This window comes from Tinamus guttatus, unplaced genomic scaffold (genome assembly GCF_059628265.1).
Source record: "Tinamus guttatus ecotype Peru unplaced genomic scaffold, ASM5962826v1 Tinamus_guttatus_pri_ptg000263l, whole genome shotgun sequence".
Lineage (NCBI taxonomy): Eukaryota > Metazoa > Chordata > Aves > Tinamiformes > Tinamidae > Tinamus > Tinamus guttatus.
Window position 1 is genome coordinate 263034 of NW_028288797.1, and position 12580 is coordinate 275613.

The 12580-nt window shown below is 40.8% G+C and overlaps 1 protein-coding gene across 3 annotated transcripts in view; it reads left to right on the forward strand.

Moving 5' to 3' along the window:
• The first annotated feature begins 735 nt into the window (after nt 1–735).
• The window catches only part of CYRIA (CYFIP related Rac1 interactor A), a 53764-nt gene continuing 41919 nt past the window's right edge, over nt 736–12580 (forward strand). For 2 of the 3 annotated variants that reach the window (XM_088527199.1, XM_088527197.1), the window contains exon 1: nt 736–753. The gene's annotated coding sequence lies outside the window, so the exon portion shown is untranslated. The remainder of the gene's footprint in view (nt 754–12580) is intronic. The other variant, XM_088527200.1, reaches the window with a different exon arrangement.

Consider the following 12580-nt stretch of genomic DNA (forward strand, 5'->3'; position numbering starts at 1 on the left):
CACGACCTTGGGGGCTCGCGGCCGCTGAGCACCGGGGCCCTGCGGTTGGCGCTGGGCAGATTACGGCTTCGCACTCCTGGAGACTTTGCGGTCAGCCTTGCTCACACTACAGCTTCTCACTTATTTTTTTTTCCTAAAGAGCTCTGTAAGCAAAGCCCTGATACGAGCAAGTAAACAAATATTTTACGCAACACTTCCAATATTGCTACTAAAAGGTGCCTTATTATTATTATTCGCTCCTTCTTTCTTTCTTCTTTTTTTCTTCCGGTAAGTGACTCACAGACTGGCTTTTGGGGAAGGGGAAACCGAGCTCGGCAAGAGCCGCTCTTGCAGCTTTAACCTTATTTAACCCCCGCGGCAGCGAGAGGAAGTGCGAGGCGTTTTCACGAGCTGCGAGCGGGCTCAGATCTGCCTCTGGCAGCCGAAGGAAGTCCTGCCCGCTGCGGAGGCGCAGATGCGGGGGGGGGGGGGGGGGGGGGGGGGGGGGGGGGGGGAATAAAAAAAAATAAATTAAATTCGTGCCTGCAGCCGCGCACGGATACGCGGAAGAAACGCGGGGGACTCGCTCACCGCCTCCCCCTCCCCGCCGGGCCGCCCCTTCCCTCCCCGCAGCGGGGCGGGCCCGGGGCGGCCGCGCCCGCCCTCGCGCCCGGGGCTGCCGGCGGAGCCGCACGCAGCGGCGCGGGGCGGGCGGTGAGGCGCGGCGGGGCGCGGGGCATGGCCGGGCCCCCGCGGCGGCGGCGGGCGGCGCAGGTGAGCGGCGCGGCCCCCTTCCCCCTGTCCTGCCGCCGCCTCCGCCTTTGTGCGCGGGGGCGGCCGCGGCGCGGGAGGCTGGGGGATGCCGCAGGACGCGGACAACTGTTGCGGGGCGGGCTGCGGGGCCAGGTGCCGGCAGCGCCTCTGCGGTGGCAGCGGCGGCTCCGCGCGCGGCGGCGCGTTGCTCCCCGCGGCGGCGCTCGCTGCGGCGCCGGGGCGCGCAGAGCCGCGGCGGCAGCGCGGGGTGTCGCCCAGACAAAAGATGGTGGCGGCGCCTCGGCGGGGTGAGTGAGGGAGGGAGGGAGGCAGGGAGGGAGCGGCGCCGCCGCCGCGATCAGCCCCGGGGCTGCCGGAGCCGCTGCGCTCCGCGGGGCGCGGCTGTCGGCGCAGTCCGTCGGTAACGGCGCCCTGTTCGCTTGCCCTTGGGGCGGCTGGACGTGAGAGGCGCGGAGCAGCCGCGCTCTGCAGCGCGGGATTCGCACTTCTGGGCGAACCTCGCCGCGCTCAGATGGGTAACGCCGGGACCGCGACCGCGCTTGCGTTTACTTATCCGTTTATTTTCCTAATCTAGTTTCGGTGGCGCTTTGATTTTAATAATGCGGTGTTTTTGGCGGGGTTAAAGCCCGCGTGCAAGAGGCGGATGCTCCGCGGGAGGCGCGGGCAGCCGCGCAGCCCCCTCAGCGGCTCCCGAGGGCGGCGGGTAACGTGCGCGGGAGGGGGGTCGCGCTCTGCTTTCCTGCTCTCCTCACCTGTGAGGTAAATATATGTGTGCGTATGTCTGAAATAAAACCCTGGCTTTGGCTGCGAGCAGGGGCGGCGGGGAATGAAACGCGCTCGTGACACGAGGCTGCCTTGTGGGCAGGGAATTTCACATGCTCAGCACTGGCCTGCAGAAATACCCCAGGTCACACTGCAGGGAAGGACTACGGCCCTGCTTCCCTTTTCTCTGCTCCTCATACATCAGTAATACACTTTATTTATTTTTTATTTTTTAAAAAGGGGAAAAAATGTCATTTCTTGTTTAATCTGGTAATTTCTATGGCCAAGTAAGTCTCCCTGCCCTCCCCACCCTGCACAAAATCTCAATTTATGTATTTTAACTTTCTCAGAATACCATTTAAAAAAATGTTCCAATAAAATGAAATTAAAGATAATAAGAGAGTAGCAGGAAAGGTTTGACTTAAACTCATAAAAGCATAAAGCAGCAAGAAGAAAATTCTTCATCTCTGCTTTGTGTTAAACCACATAGGGTAGTCTGTCAGCTCATTTCACTGAAATGTAAACTATGGCAAGTTTAAGAGAGTCTCTGGGTTATTTATATGGTTTCCTAATGGCTGCCCAATATTTTATTGTTTATTTTACTGTTTTGTACTTTTTTTTTCCACCGTGCTCCTATACTCTCTTTATAGCGAGACACTTCAAATTCCCTGTGAACTTCTGTTCTCTGTTAAAAACAGAAAATAAACAAAATCACAAGACACTAAAAGGGCAGCTTATGCCAGTAATTAGAATGAAAAATACTTGGGAAATGCACGAAGGAAAAATACTTGCATCATCTTGAATACTGCTGCATTAGTTATTGTTGGCAGATGTCATTTCACCCTAACAGTGAGTCTATTAGTGATTTTTTTTTAGTGCTGGGAAGATAAATCATTGTTAGTGTGCTTTGCTTGACCTCATGATACCATTTTTTTACACCGCTCTGGCAGGATAAAATATCCTCATCCTCAAAAAAAAAGTCAAAGGTTTACATCTGCAGTATGCTGCAGATTTTCATATGTTTATATATTATGTAAAATGAGTTTTTGGAGCAATTGCAGAATAATTTTGTAAAATCACTGGCGTTTTTTAATACTAGATTCATAATGCAGTAGAATAGATTTGTTTGATCATTCAGTTTACATTTTATTCAATTAAACACCTGAAAACAAATGTATTTTGAGAATTCGATCTCTAATATTGGAGGACAGAGGAATATACATATGACATAGGTCAGTTTAGAGGTACTAAAACCTCATACTGCTTCCTCTGTATTGACTTTAGTATCTATTTGGATTTGATTCAATATTATCAGTCATTCTTTTAGCAGTGATTTTACTCATGTTATCCATGACATTAAATCAGAGAAAACAGTTTGAGAAGCATATTTAGTTTATGGGACAGCTTGAAAAGTGTAAAAAAATACAGTATTAAATTTGTACTTTGATGTTTTAAGTCAAATTTTATGCGATTGACGTGCATTTGTACATAGTTAAACACTTCAGATTAAGTTCTTCCTTTTATTGTAAGACACATAGATTTTAACTCTTGTTAAGTCCTGAATTTACCTTTCTTTCCCCTCATTTTTCACATTCCAGTTCATATTTCCAATTAAAATGAACAACATTCATATTCTTGATCTAAACTACTAGCAAGTAGTAGTTGCTTCCACAGGAAAAGCAGTAGTAATAGATACAGAGACAGTAGTAATAGATATAGGACAAGTACTTTTTTTTTTTTCTGCCGGATACAAAGTAGGGCAGCACTGACACACAGGTGCTTAAAATTTGCATTTATTATTGTGGGTTTGAGATGGTTAGAAATAATCTCATGATTAATATCTTTATATAGACTTAAATAGCAGTCAGTCTTACCTTAGTTCAAGAATAGTTATTTTTCCATGCTATCAGTTGAATATTCTTGTCTAATTTACATTACGTGTCCATACATAATCAATGTCCCATGGGACTTTTCTGTGCATTTAATCTTTTTTATTTGTTCTATTAGTATTCCTCTTTGTGGTAATATTTCTGGAGGGTTGTTCTCAGCGTCAGTATGTGGGCTGGCCTGTAAGACCGTGGTTGGGTGGTTGGGTTGGATGAGCATCGCTGCAAAAGGTGAAGTTGCGTAAGGCTGAGATTGTGCTGTTACTAATGATGACCATAGGATTATTCTAGTTTGCTAAAGCCTTTTTAAATTAATAAATGTGATGTATAAATGTATGTCTCTCGTGTGTATGTCACATCTGTTGAATAGCATTGATATGAGATGGGAGTTGATGCATATAGAATATGGAATTGGGTGTGTTGAGTTCTTGAGTTTGGTTGCCTGTATAGCTCTGGTGAGCTCTGAATGACTTGAGTCATCCGGACGTTGGATTTTGCACAGTTTAATAATACTGCAGATATGGTTTGGTGTTTTTAAGGAGACTTACATTATATATAGAGTATGTAGACTTACATAGACGCTTTAGATAACAGCCTAAATTGTAGGAGGAAGCAACCCACAATCAAGCTTTCTGCATCATAGGTAATTGATACAACTAATGTACATAGTTTGCATTGTTCTCTGATGTACATAGATTTGATTTCCAATTTTAGTAATTATTAGAAACTTTATATAAATACATATGTACACACCTCCATATGCAATTCTTTTAGCAGATCTTACTCCCAGTAGAGTTATGGTTGGTATTCGTAAATTGTTTGAGTGGGCTATTATATAGTTGGATGCCTTAAAGTTAAGAACAAAGTTCTTATGCCTGAAGTCCTTGCCTGTATTTTCACTATATTTCATGCATTGAGCTGCACTTCTGCAAACATCCATAATTTTAAAATCCAGGAGAAAGAGATGCTACAAAATGCATTAAGAGGTGTAAGCTATTACACAGACTTCTAGGAACTTGTGCTGTGGCAGTGATGTTCATCTTGCCCTCTTCTCTTTATATTCAGTAGTGCAATCATTGCATCAGTTGCCCAGGAGGAGGGAATCTTGAGTTTTTTGTGTCTCCACCTCAGCCTGAGTTATCTAGACTCACCTCTCTCCTTGGACATGGCAACAAACACCATGTCCTAAGCTGCTCTGAAGTGGTTGGTAATTTTTATTCTACCTGCAGATGTGTTACTTAGGAAAAAAAAACAATTAAAGGCTATTTACACTGGAATGAAAGACTCTCGTCCTGTGATCAAGGCATTCATCCGAGGTGAAGGAAGTGTGGTTCCTATGGCTGTTTTATTCCTTTATCCAGTAAATGCTCTTCTATTTCACAGCTTCAATGGGAAGAGTAGTCTATTGGTTAGAGCACTGACCTGGAATAGGGATGTGTGGATGTGAGCCAGCCACACTTAGCATGAAAAGGGCATAGCACTCAATTCTCCCACTTACTCCATGATTGCTATTGAATCATTAAATGATGTTAGGTGTGCTCTTTCCCTCTCATCCAAAGCTTAAAAATCATGCAAGTCAATTTGTGGAAGGGATATAACCTTGTACTTTGCATTTGGGAAGGCCCAAAAAGTTTTATAACTTTTCATGATGAAAATAAACATTTTCTGAGCTGCCGGGATGGATGAAACTGAGGCAGAATGTTTTCAGCTTTAGCTTCTGTTAGAATAGGTGGCTTCACACTCGCTATTCCTCTTCATGTATGTGTGTGTGTGTATATATATATATATATATATATATATATATATATGTATGTGTGTGTGTTAAATTGCACTGTTAGATATACAGACTTATGGTAGCCATGCTCAGAGTTCTATTTTATGAATCCTTTTTGTGTCTCTCGTTTCATGTTTCGTGTGGCAGTAAATCTAATAAAAGCAAAGATTTTTTTGAATGAAATACAGATTTAGCAAGAGTGGACTGAGGTTATGCTCAGAAGAGAGTGTTTATTTTAACGTCAGATCGGTTTGAGCATGGTTTGATTCCTTTGGCTAGTGTAGGCCCCTTGTCCTATTTGAGATGCTTCACTCGGTGCATCGACACTTGGCTAGCAGCTACCAGAGCTACAGGACACCCGTGTCCTTCTGCTGGCAAGTCAGGATATCCTAAGATATTTTGGTTGGTATTATTTGTACCAGCAAATAAAGAGCTCAGTAATGTTCTAAGATCATAGTTGTCTAGGTTGGATGTGATTAGATAGAAAAAGGGGAAGAGAGGTTGTTTTCTTGTTGTTCAAAGGCTTTTCAGTGGAAAAACTGCTTCTTGTTTTACTGTCTTGAACACCAGTGTGTTTGTATGTATGTAGCCTAATCATTATTGTTTTCATTTTGCAGCAGCCCCAGATTAAGTCTGGAATGTAGGTATGACTTAATGGCTTTCTGGGAGGGGAGGAGAAAGTCCATTTTCTGGTTTCTCCTCTGCATGTTAATGGTTGTGTGGAGCTGTGGGGCAAAAACTCATTAGTATCTGTTGTTAGGTGACACAGAAATGCTGAGTGGTGATGCCACCTACGGAGCTGAATTGTTTTTTTTTGGAGAATAATGAATATTCTGTCTGGTCTGTGATCTATATGATCCTATCTCAAGTAAATTGATTCCAAAATTGTGTATAAATAGCTTTCATGAGGTATGTATCTCATCAGATGTGGTTTGTTGTTTGATACAGACGATAGAGACTTCATTTTTTCTGGAGGTTTTCTTTGAAACTGTTCAAATTGGGGACGAGGTGAAATGAAGAGGGGACAGTTATTAATATTCCTATCAGTTCAAGTGCGTTCAGACTTTAAAAGAGTGAATTGTTAAGTTTGTGTCTTTTTTCAGAAACAGTCTATTTTTTTTTTATCAGTAATACCTTATCCCACCCACACATACATACTCTGGCATCTTGTCCTATTGTTTTGTAATATCACAATGTTTTGCTGCTTGAAGCATCATCTGTCTTCTGTGGAGGAGGACTGCATGGATAATGTGGGCATTTTTCAAAGTTTCTGGAAATAAGGCTGTAGTAATCTTCTTAATTGGTTTTTCATGGAAGAGGAAATGGGATCTGTGTACTGCTGATATTTTGTAGACTTTTTTTTTCCTATTTTTTTTAGCATTAAAGTGTAAATGCTGTGTAGACTAGAACGCTGTCGTCAGTCTCTCAAAAGACTGTATTACAGTAGATTTCTGCAATATCAATTACTACAGGGATGGCTTTTGATTCCAAATGAGATAATGACTGGGAAGCTGGAAAATGAGTTTCTCTTAAAATGTTCCATGCTCTGAATACTTGAGAGTTTTCTTAGACTGCAATATTTAGGTCTGTAGGGTTTACATTTTTAACTAGAGAAGGTTAATTAGAGAAAGAAAAATCCACTTACTATTTTGTTTCAATATCTCCTCTATTCAAGAGAAAAGTAGAAATATTTTCTGGCAATAAACTATCTGTGGAACAGATTCATATTTCTGCAGCTTAATAATCTTACTATGTATTTTCTTTGCCCAAAAGGCACGGGAGAGAGAATATGTAATTTGGATATATAGTTATATTCTTGTCTACTTTTCTACTGTGAGACAAAAAAAGATTGGTATCTGATATTTGTGCCTTCATTTTACTGAGGTTTCAATTCATTATGACACAGACAGTATCATGTTGTCCTTTACTGAACTAAAAGTAAATTCGCCTCAAAAAGTCCCCTTTTGTTCTGCTGCTGAGGAACACTGTGGGCTGCCAAATCCTGGCATTCTGAGTCACCACAATCGTAATAAAGTGTTTGTACTTTACAACTGCAGTTATTCAGTGTTTTCTATTTTGCTTATAAGTCAAAGGGACGCCCACATCTTAAAAAACTACTTTTTAAAGAAATATTCCTTGTTTATCCTGAAGTAACATTTTGTCGATAGAGAATTAAATGCACGTTGCTAACACTAAAGCGCTAAAGCTTACAAGGAGCATGTCATAATCTTCAGCAATAAACAATGTATATACATTTATATATATATATAATGATTGAGAATGGTCCTGTGAACAAATGAATCCAAAGAAAGCAGTGACATACTGATTGCGGTGTTAAAATCAGAATGATTTCACATAAGTAACTGAAGAAGAACAATATATATCTGAATATACAATATATAGCCTAATTCCATAAAAGATTTCTACGTGTATTGTGTACTGTATGTATGCTGTGTGTGTGTGTGTGACTGATGTACATTATAGCGTATGTTTGGAGATGAAATATCTGTTCTTATAATTCCTTGGCTTTTTTATCTGCTTATAGACAGCAGTTTTAGGCCTTTCCCTCATATCAGTTACTGAGGCTGAAATAATGATTTATTTCTTTCTGTTGATCATAGAATGCTGTTACTGTTCCTTTTTGCCTGATCTATAAGGGATTCAATGTCTCGTTTACCTTTCCCTAGTGTTGGGGCTATGCAGCCCATCTTGATGGCTCTCTCAAAGAGGCCCAAGTGTTGCAAGTTAGATCAGGAGTCATTTTCTCTGATTCTGCCTTGTAGAGCTGTGTTTGGTGCTGAACAAAAGGAATTGTTGCTAAATTGCGTATGCGTGGTAGGGTCCAAAGCATTGTGAAAAACATATCAAAATATATGGAGTAGAAAGTACTGTATTTCACAAGAGTGCATTTTAATTGCTCTTCTGAGACATGTCACTACAGCTGTTTCCTAAAGAAGACTTTTTTATGCTAGCGATGGGGTGTTCATGTAAGCAGGGGAATGTTAGATTAGCAAATAAAAATATTAGCAAATTAAATATAATATTTTTATTTGCTAATATTTTTAATATATCTTTAGTTTTTAAGGTATTCTTTAGTGACTAACTCAGCACATATGAAACGTTTTGTGACAAGCAATTATGTGTATTGAGTAAATGACAGTTGACTCGTGGTGTTCCTCTTTCAGATTATATAATCTTCATAAGTATATATAATTCACTGTGGTGGGGAGGACTGAACAGTGTTACAGCTTTGAGCTTCTTAATTCATGTGGCAATGCAGTTCTGCTCGTGGTGCTGACTTCCTTTCCTCTGTTTTACCCATAAAAGGAGAAAACTGTTACCATCTGACTTGTTTTAGAAATAATCACAAGATAAGGATTGGAAGGGGGAGAAACTATTCAGGTAACTTTCATTCTGCTAATTCTTTCATGTGGTAAGAGACATTCTGTTTTCTGTGTTTAACTTCAAAATATCATTAGGTTATATGTTATGTTTTACTTCTGTTGATGTCTGTAGAAGAAAATACTTTCTTCTGATCACTTTTTTTTTTTTTTTTTTTTTCTCCTCATGTGCATGGGAGATTCTGAAGGGAAATTGGATACAAATGAGTTTGGAATAAAGAAAAAAAAATCCCACTTCCTTGGAACTAGGCTATCCTTCAGACCTGGATAAACTTTCCTCCTGGTGATTGAAAGAATGAATGTGTGTGGTGTTCCCCCATCCTGTGCCAAGGACTGTAGATACGCGTGCCTAAATTTGTTGCTTTGTTTTGCACTGTAAGAGTTTCTGCTCCAGTTTCTCAGGAAACAGAGATATACTCATGTGATTCTCTGAAGACTTGCCCAGAAATCAATTCTGGAAGTCTCAGCTGCCTTTCCAGGATTGGAGGCCTTTTGCTCACTTGTTCTGCAGTCTGATAGTGACTTCAAGTGTGAGTAAAGTAAGAGTTTGCTGATCTTCTTTGACATATTCTGATATCATAGTCCTCACACATGAGGGTCATGCCCTCTTTATAGGGTGAAAACAAGTAGCAGCTCAAGTCCCACCCAGTTTATGCTATGGTTTGCCAGATAGTAATCAACTAGCTTATGTCTGTGCTAATATCAAAGTGTGCAGCCAAGATTACAGTTCTTTTCACTTAGTAACACTTTGAAACATTTTGACTTGGAGGCATGTATATTAGCTGTCTCTCCTCTTGTTCAATATTTCCAAGATGTTTTAGATATCACAACAGAATGGTCTACCAGTAGAAACCAGTCTTTACTGTGTAAAATAGAGATGTTTTGCCCAGATATTTACCTTAGTACAAACCAAAGTATTTTGGCAGAGCCACTGGATGAAAGAAGCTCTCATCAGTGATCAGTTATTTCCACAGCATCATCATTATCTTGTGTCACCATAGGTACTTTGGGCTCCATGCCAGAGGAAGCAAGGCAAAAAATAAATAAAAAAAAGATCCATAAGAAACAAGTTGCTTGTCTCATGCCAGTGGTGTTATCACTGGATAAGTTGATAAGTTGTTTCAGCATTTCTGTGGAAAGATTTTGTTGTGTGGTAGCCTTTTTTTTCTCTTAAGTTGACAGCGAGTTTCCTGGTAACTGTTGATGCCATTTTTTTGCAGCAGATATGCTATATCTTTCTGAAAGACAGAAGTTTTACACTCTGATTAAGGTACTTCCAGGTAAATGAGGGCTTGGGAATTCAACGTCTGGGACTTTTAGGCTAGACAACGGACTATGAACATTGCAGTTTTTCAAAACAATTTACTGGACCAGGTTGGCAGACAATACAGACTACAACCATTAAATGATCGTGATTTTATAGAATTATATGCAGTAATATACCATTCATTCAAAGCTACTTTAGGGTAGCTAGAACTAGGATTTGAGAAACATATATTGAGGTGTTTTGTCAGTGTACAGTTATGAAAAGTTATTTCTGCACTGCCAGTCTAATTTTTTAATTATCCTGCAACATTTTGTAGTCATTTAGATCTACAAGAACTTTAAAGTACAGTAGTTCTGTTAAGTATAGTATTCATGACTGATTTGTGCAACTGTAGTCATCTTTTCCTTTGGAAAATGTTTATAATATCTTCTGCATTTAGGAAGGCGTTTTGCCAACTTGCTTTGCTGTGTTTCTTCTTGTGCAGATTGAAAGTAAACTTTGTCCAAGTTTCCCCCGAAAATCTAAAGTAAATAAATTTGAATTTCTGACTTAGAAAAAAGAAGCAAACCCAGGTAGACCTAGGTAGTTTGAATTTTTGAAAAAAAAGCGGCAAATTTACAAACCTGCAGACACAAATTTTTGTTTGAATGTGCTCTTTGCCCCCAAGGCAGCGTATGTAAAGTCTGGAGCACCAGTCTTAGCTGCTCTATATTGGAATAGGCCCATATATACCAGCTGCCATTCCGGGGCAGTATTCTACTGGCAGAGTTCCAGGCATGTTTGAAAGAAGTCAGATGCTCATCTGAAAATGTTTAGAAAAAATCCAAAGCCTATAGTAAAATTTCAGTCACTTGTGGTACCTGTTAAGCTACTAGGTGCCCAAATACTCAACTGTAAAATTAACTTGTTTCTGGTGTTCTCTGGTTAGCTCTAGTTTTATATGAACCATTCATTTCAAAACAGAATCTAGATTAATATGTAGCATTAAAACTAGATGCTGTATGCTTTGAAAAGGAGACCTGTTAATTCTGGAATGCATTGGCTGCTGATGGAATTAACTTCTAAAAAATGATGTTCTCCAGAAGCAACTGGGAACTGTAATCATGATATGTGTTTATCAGTAGTAAACTAAATAAGGAGTGGCTATGGCATGTGCTTGTCTGCACTGTTACATTTTTAGTACTGTTTGTGGCATGGTTTTGTCCTTTGCCAACTAACACTCTCCCACATAATGGCCAAGCATAGTTCTGGGATTAGTACAGACAAGGGACCATTAGCAAAATGCTATTTGGAGCTGGCCATCCTCTTTTGGAGGCATAGGATTGTAGCTGTACAGCTGTGAACTGTACCATGCTAGACTGCTTCAAGCTCAGAGAAAGACGCTTTTGTCCTGGTCTATTTTATTTACTGTTACATATGAAGCCACTGATGCTACTTTCCAGGAAGCTGGAATTCAGAAGCTTATTTGGGGATGCAATGGCAGAATTATTTTTGCGTGCTCAAAAGGGAAGCAGGTTAAAAGAACATATTAAATCTAGAAGTGAGAAGCAATGTCTGGAAAGCTGGTGAAATAATTCAGAGGGACTTCATCATAAATAATTGAGTTTCTTAATGTTGGTGCAGGAAAAGCCCTGGGGTATACAGAGGTATAATTAGCCATTTTGAAAGCATTATTTAAAAAGAAAAAAATCAAGAATTACAGCCTGTCATTTTAAATAAAAATAAGCTAAATGTACACAGATGGCATTCGCAGCATCCTCTGACCAGAGGATATATATCCTGGTTACAGTGTAAACCTTGTACCTTTCTAGGGCTTTGCCTTCTGTTGCTTAAAGCAGCAGTGGCAACCTGCTATCACCACTCTGAACGATGACTCTTAGGCTTTTCAGGGAATTGCTTTCTCAAGCAGCTGTTCTGACCCTCTCTTCTTTTTTTTCTTGTTGTTCTAACCCTTTTTTTTTTTGTTTTAATCAGTGTTAAAGCTATTACCATCCTAATGACTTTACAGAGTCTGATCCAACTGACAACTCGTGGGTTGAATCCAGTCCATGTAGTATTTCCATCTGTCTCACAACCTCTTTTATAGGAAGTGAGGAATAGCAGTTTGGACAACGTAGGCGCCTCGTGAACTGAACGCGCATCCCTCCTCTGCAAATGGTCCAGCAGAGCTGCTGCCTCCTGGTCCCCACGGAGGCAGTGATGGCCCAGGCGTGTGCCCCATCCTGAGCGGGGAATTCCTGATGCAGCTGTGATCTGAGGGGTGTGTGGATAGTGAATCACAACTAGGATGAGGTGCCGCTGCTGTGGAGGGTGGACTGCCCTCAGCAGGAGCCCTGCGTTGCCAGACCCTTCTCTTACCTTTCTGTGTAATATGTAAGCAGTGCCAGCTTTAATAGATACTAAGAGCTTTAATAGGCTTGTGCTTTCTCAGTCTGTACTTTGACAACTGTGTGCTTCTTTCTTTCTCCCTCTTCTATATCTTAAAACAAAATACAGTTTTGTAATTTCATTTTGAAACATGTAATTTCTACTTTTTGAGGAAAGGAGTTCTGAAGTATGGAATAGCACAGCTGTCGCATTGCTGCATTTTAGAATCTAGCCCCTATGTTCCACACTTGGTCTTGTTTTACTCCTCTGTTCTTTTGATCTGCAGCATTATGTAGTCCCTGGTGTAATGCAACTTCACTTAACTTTTTATTTGCAAGGAACTTCGCTATTAATGCTAGGTTGAATACTG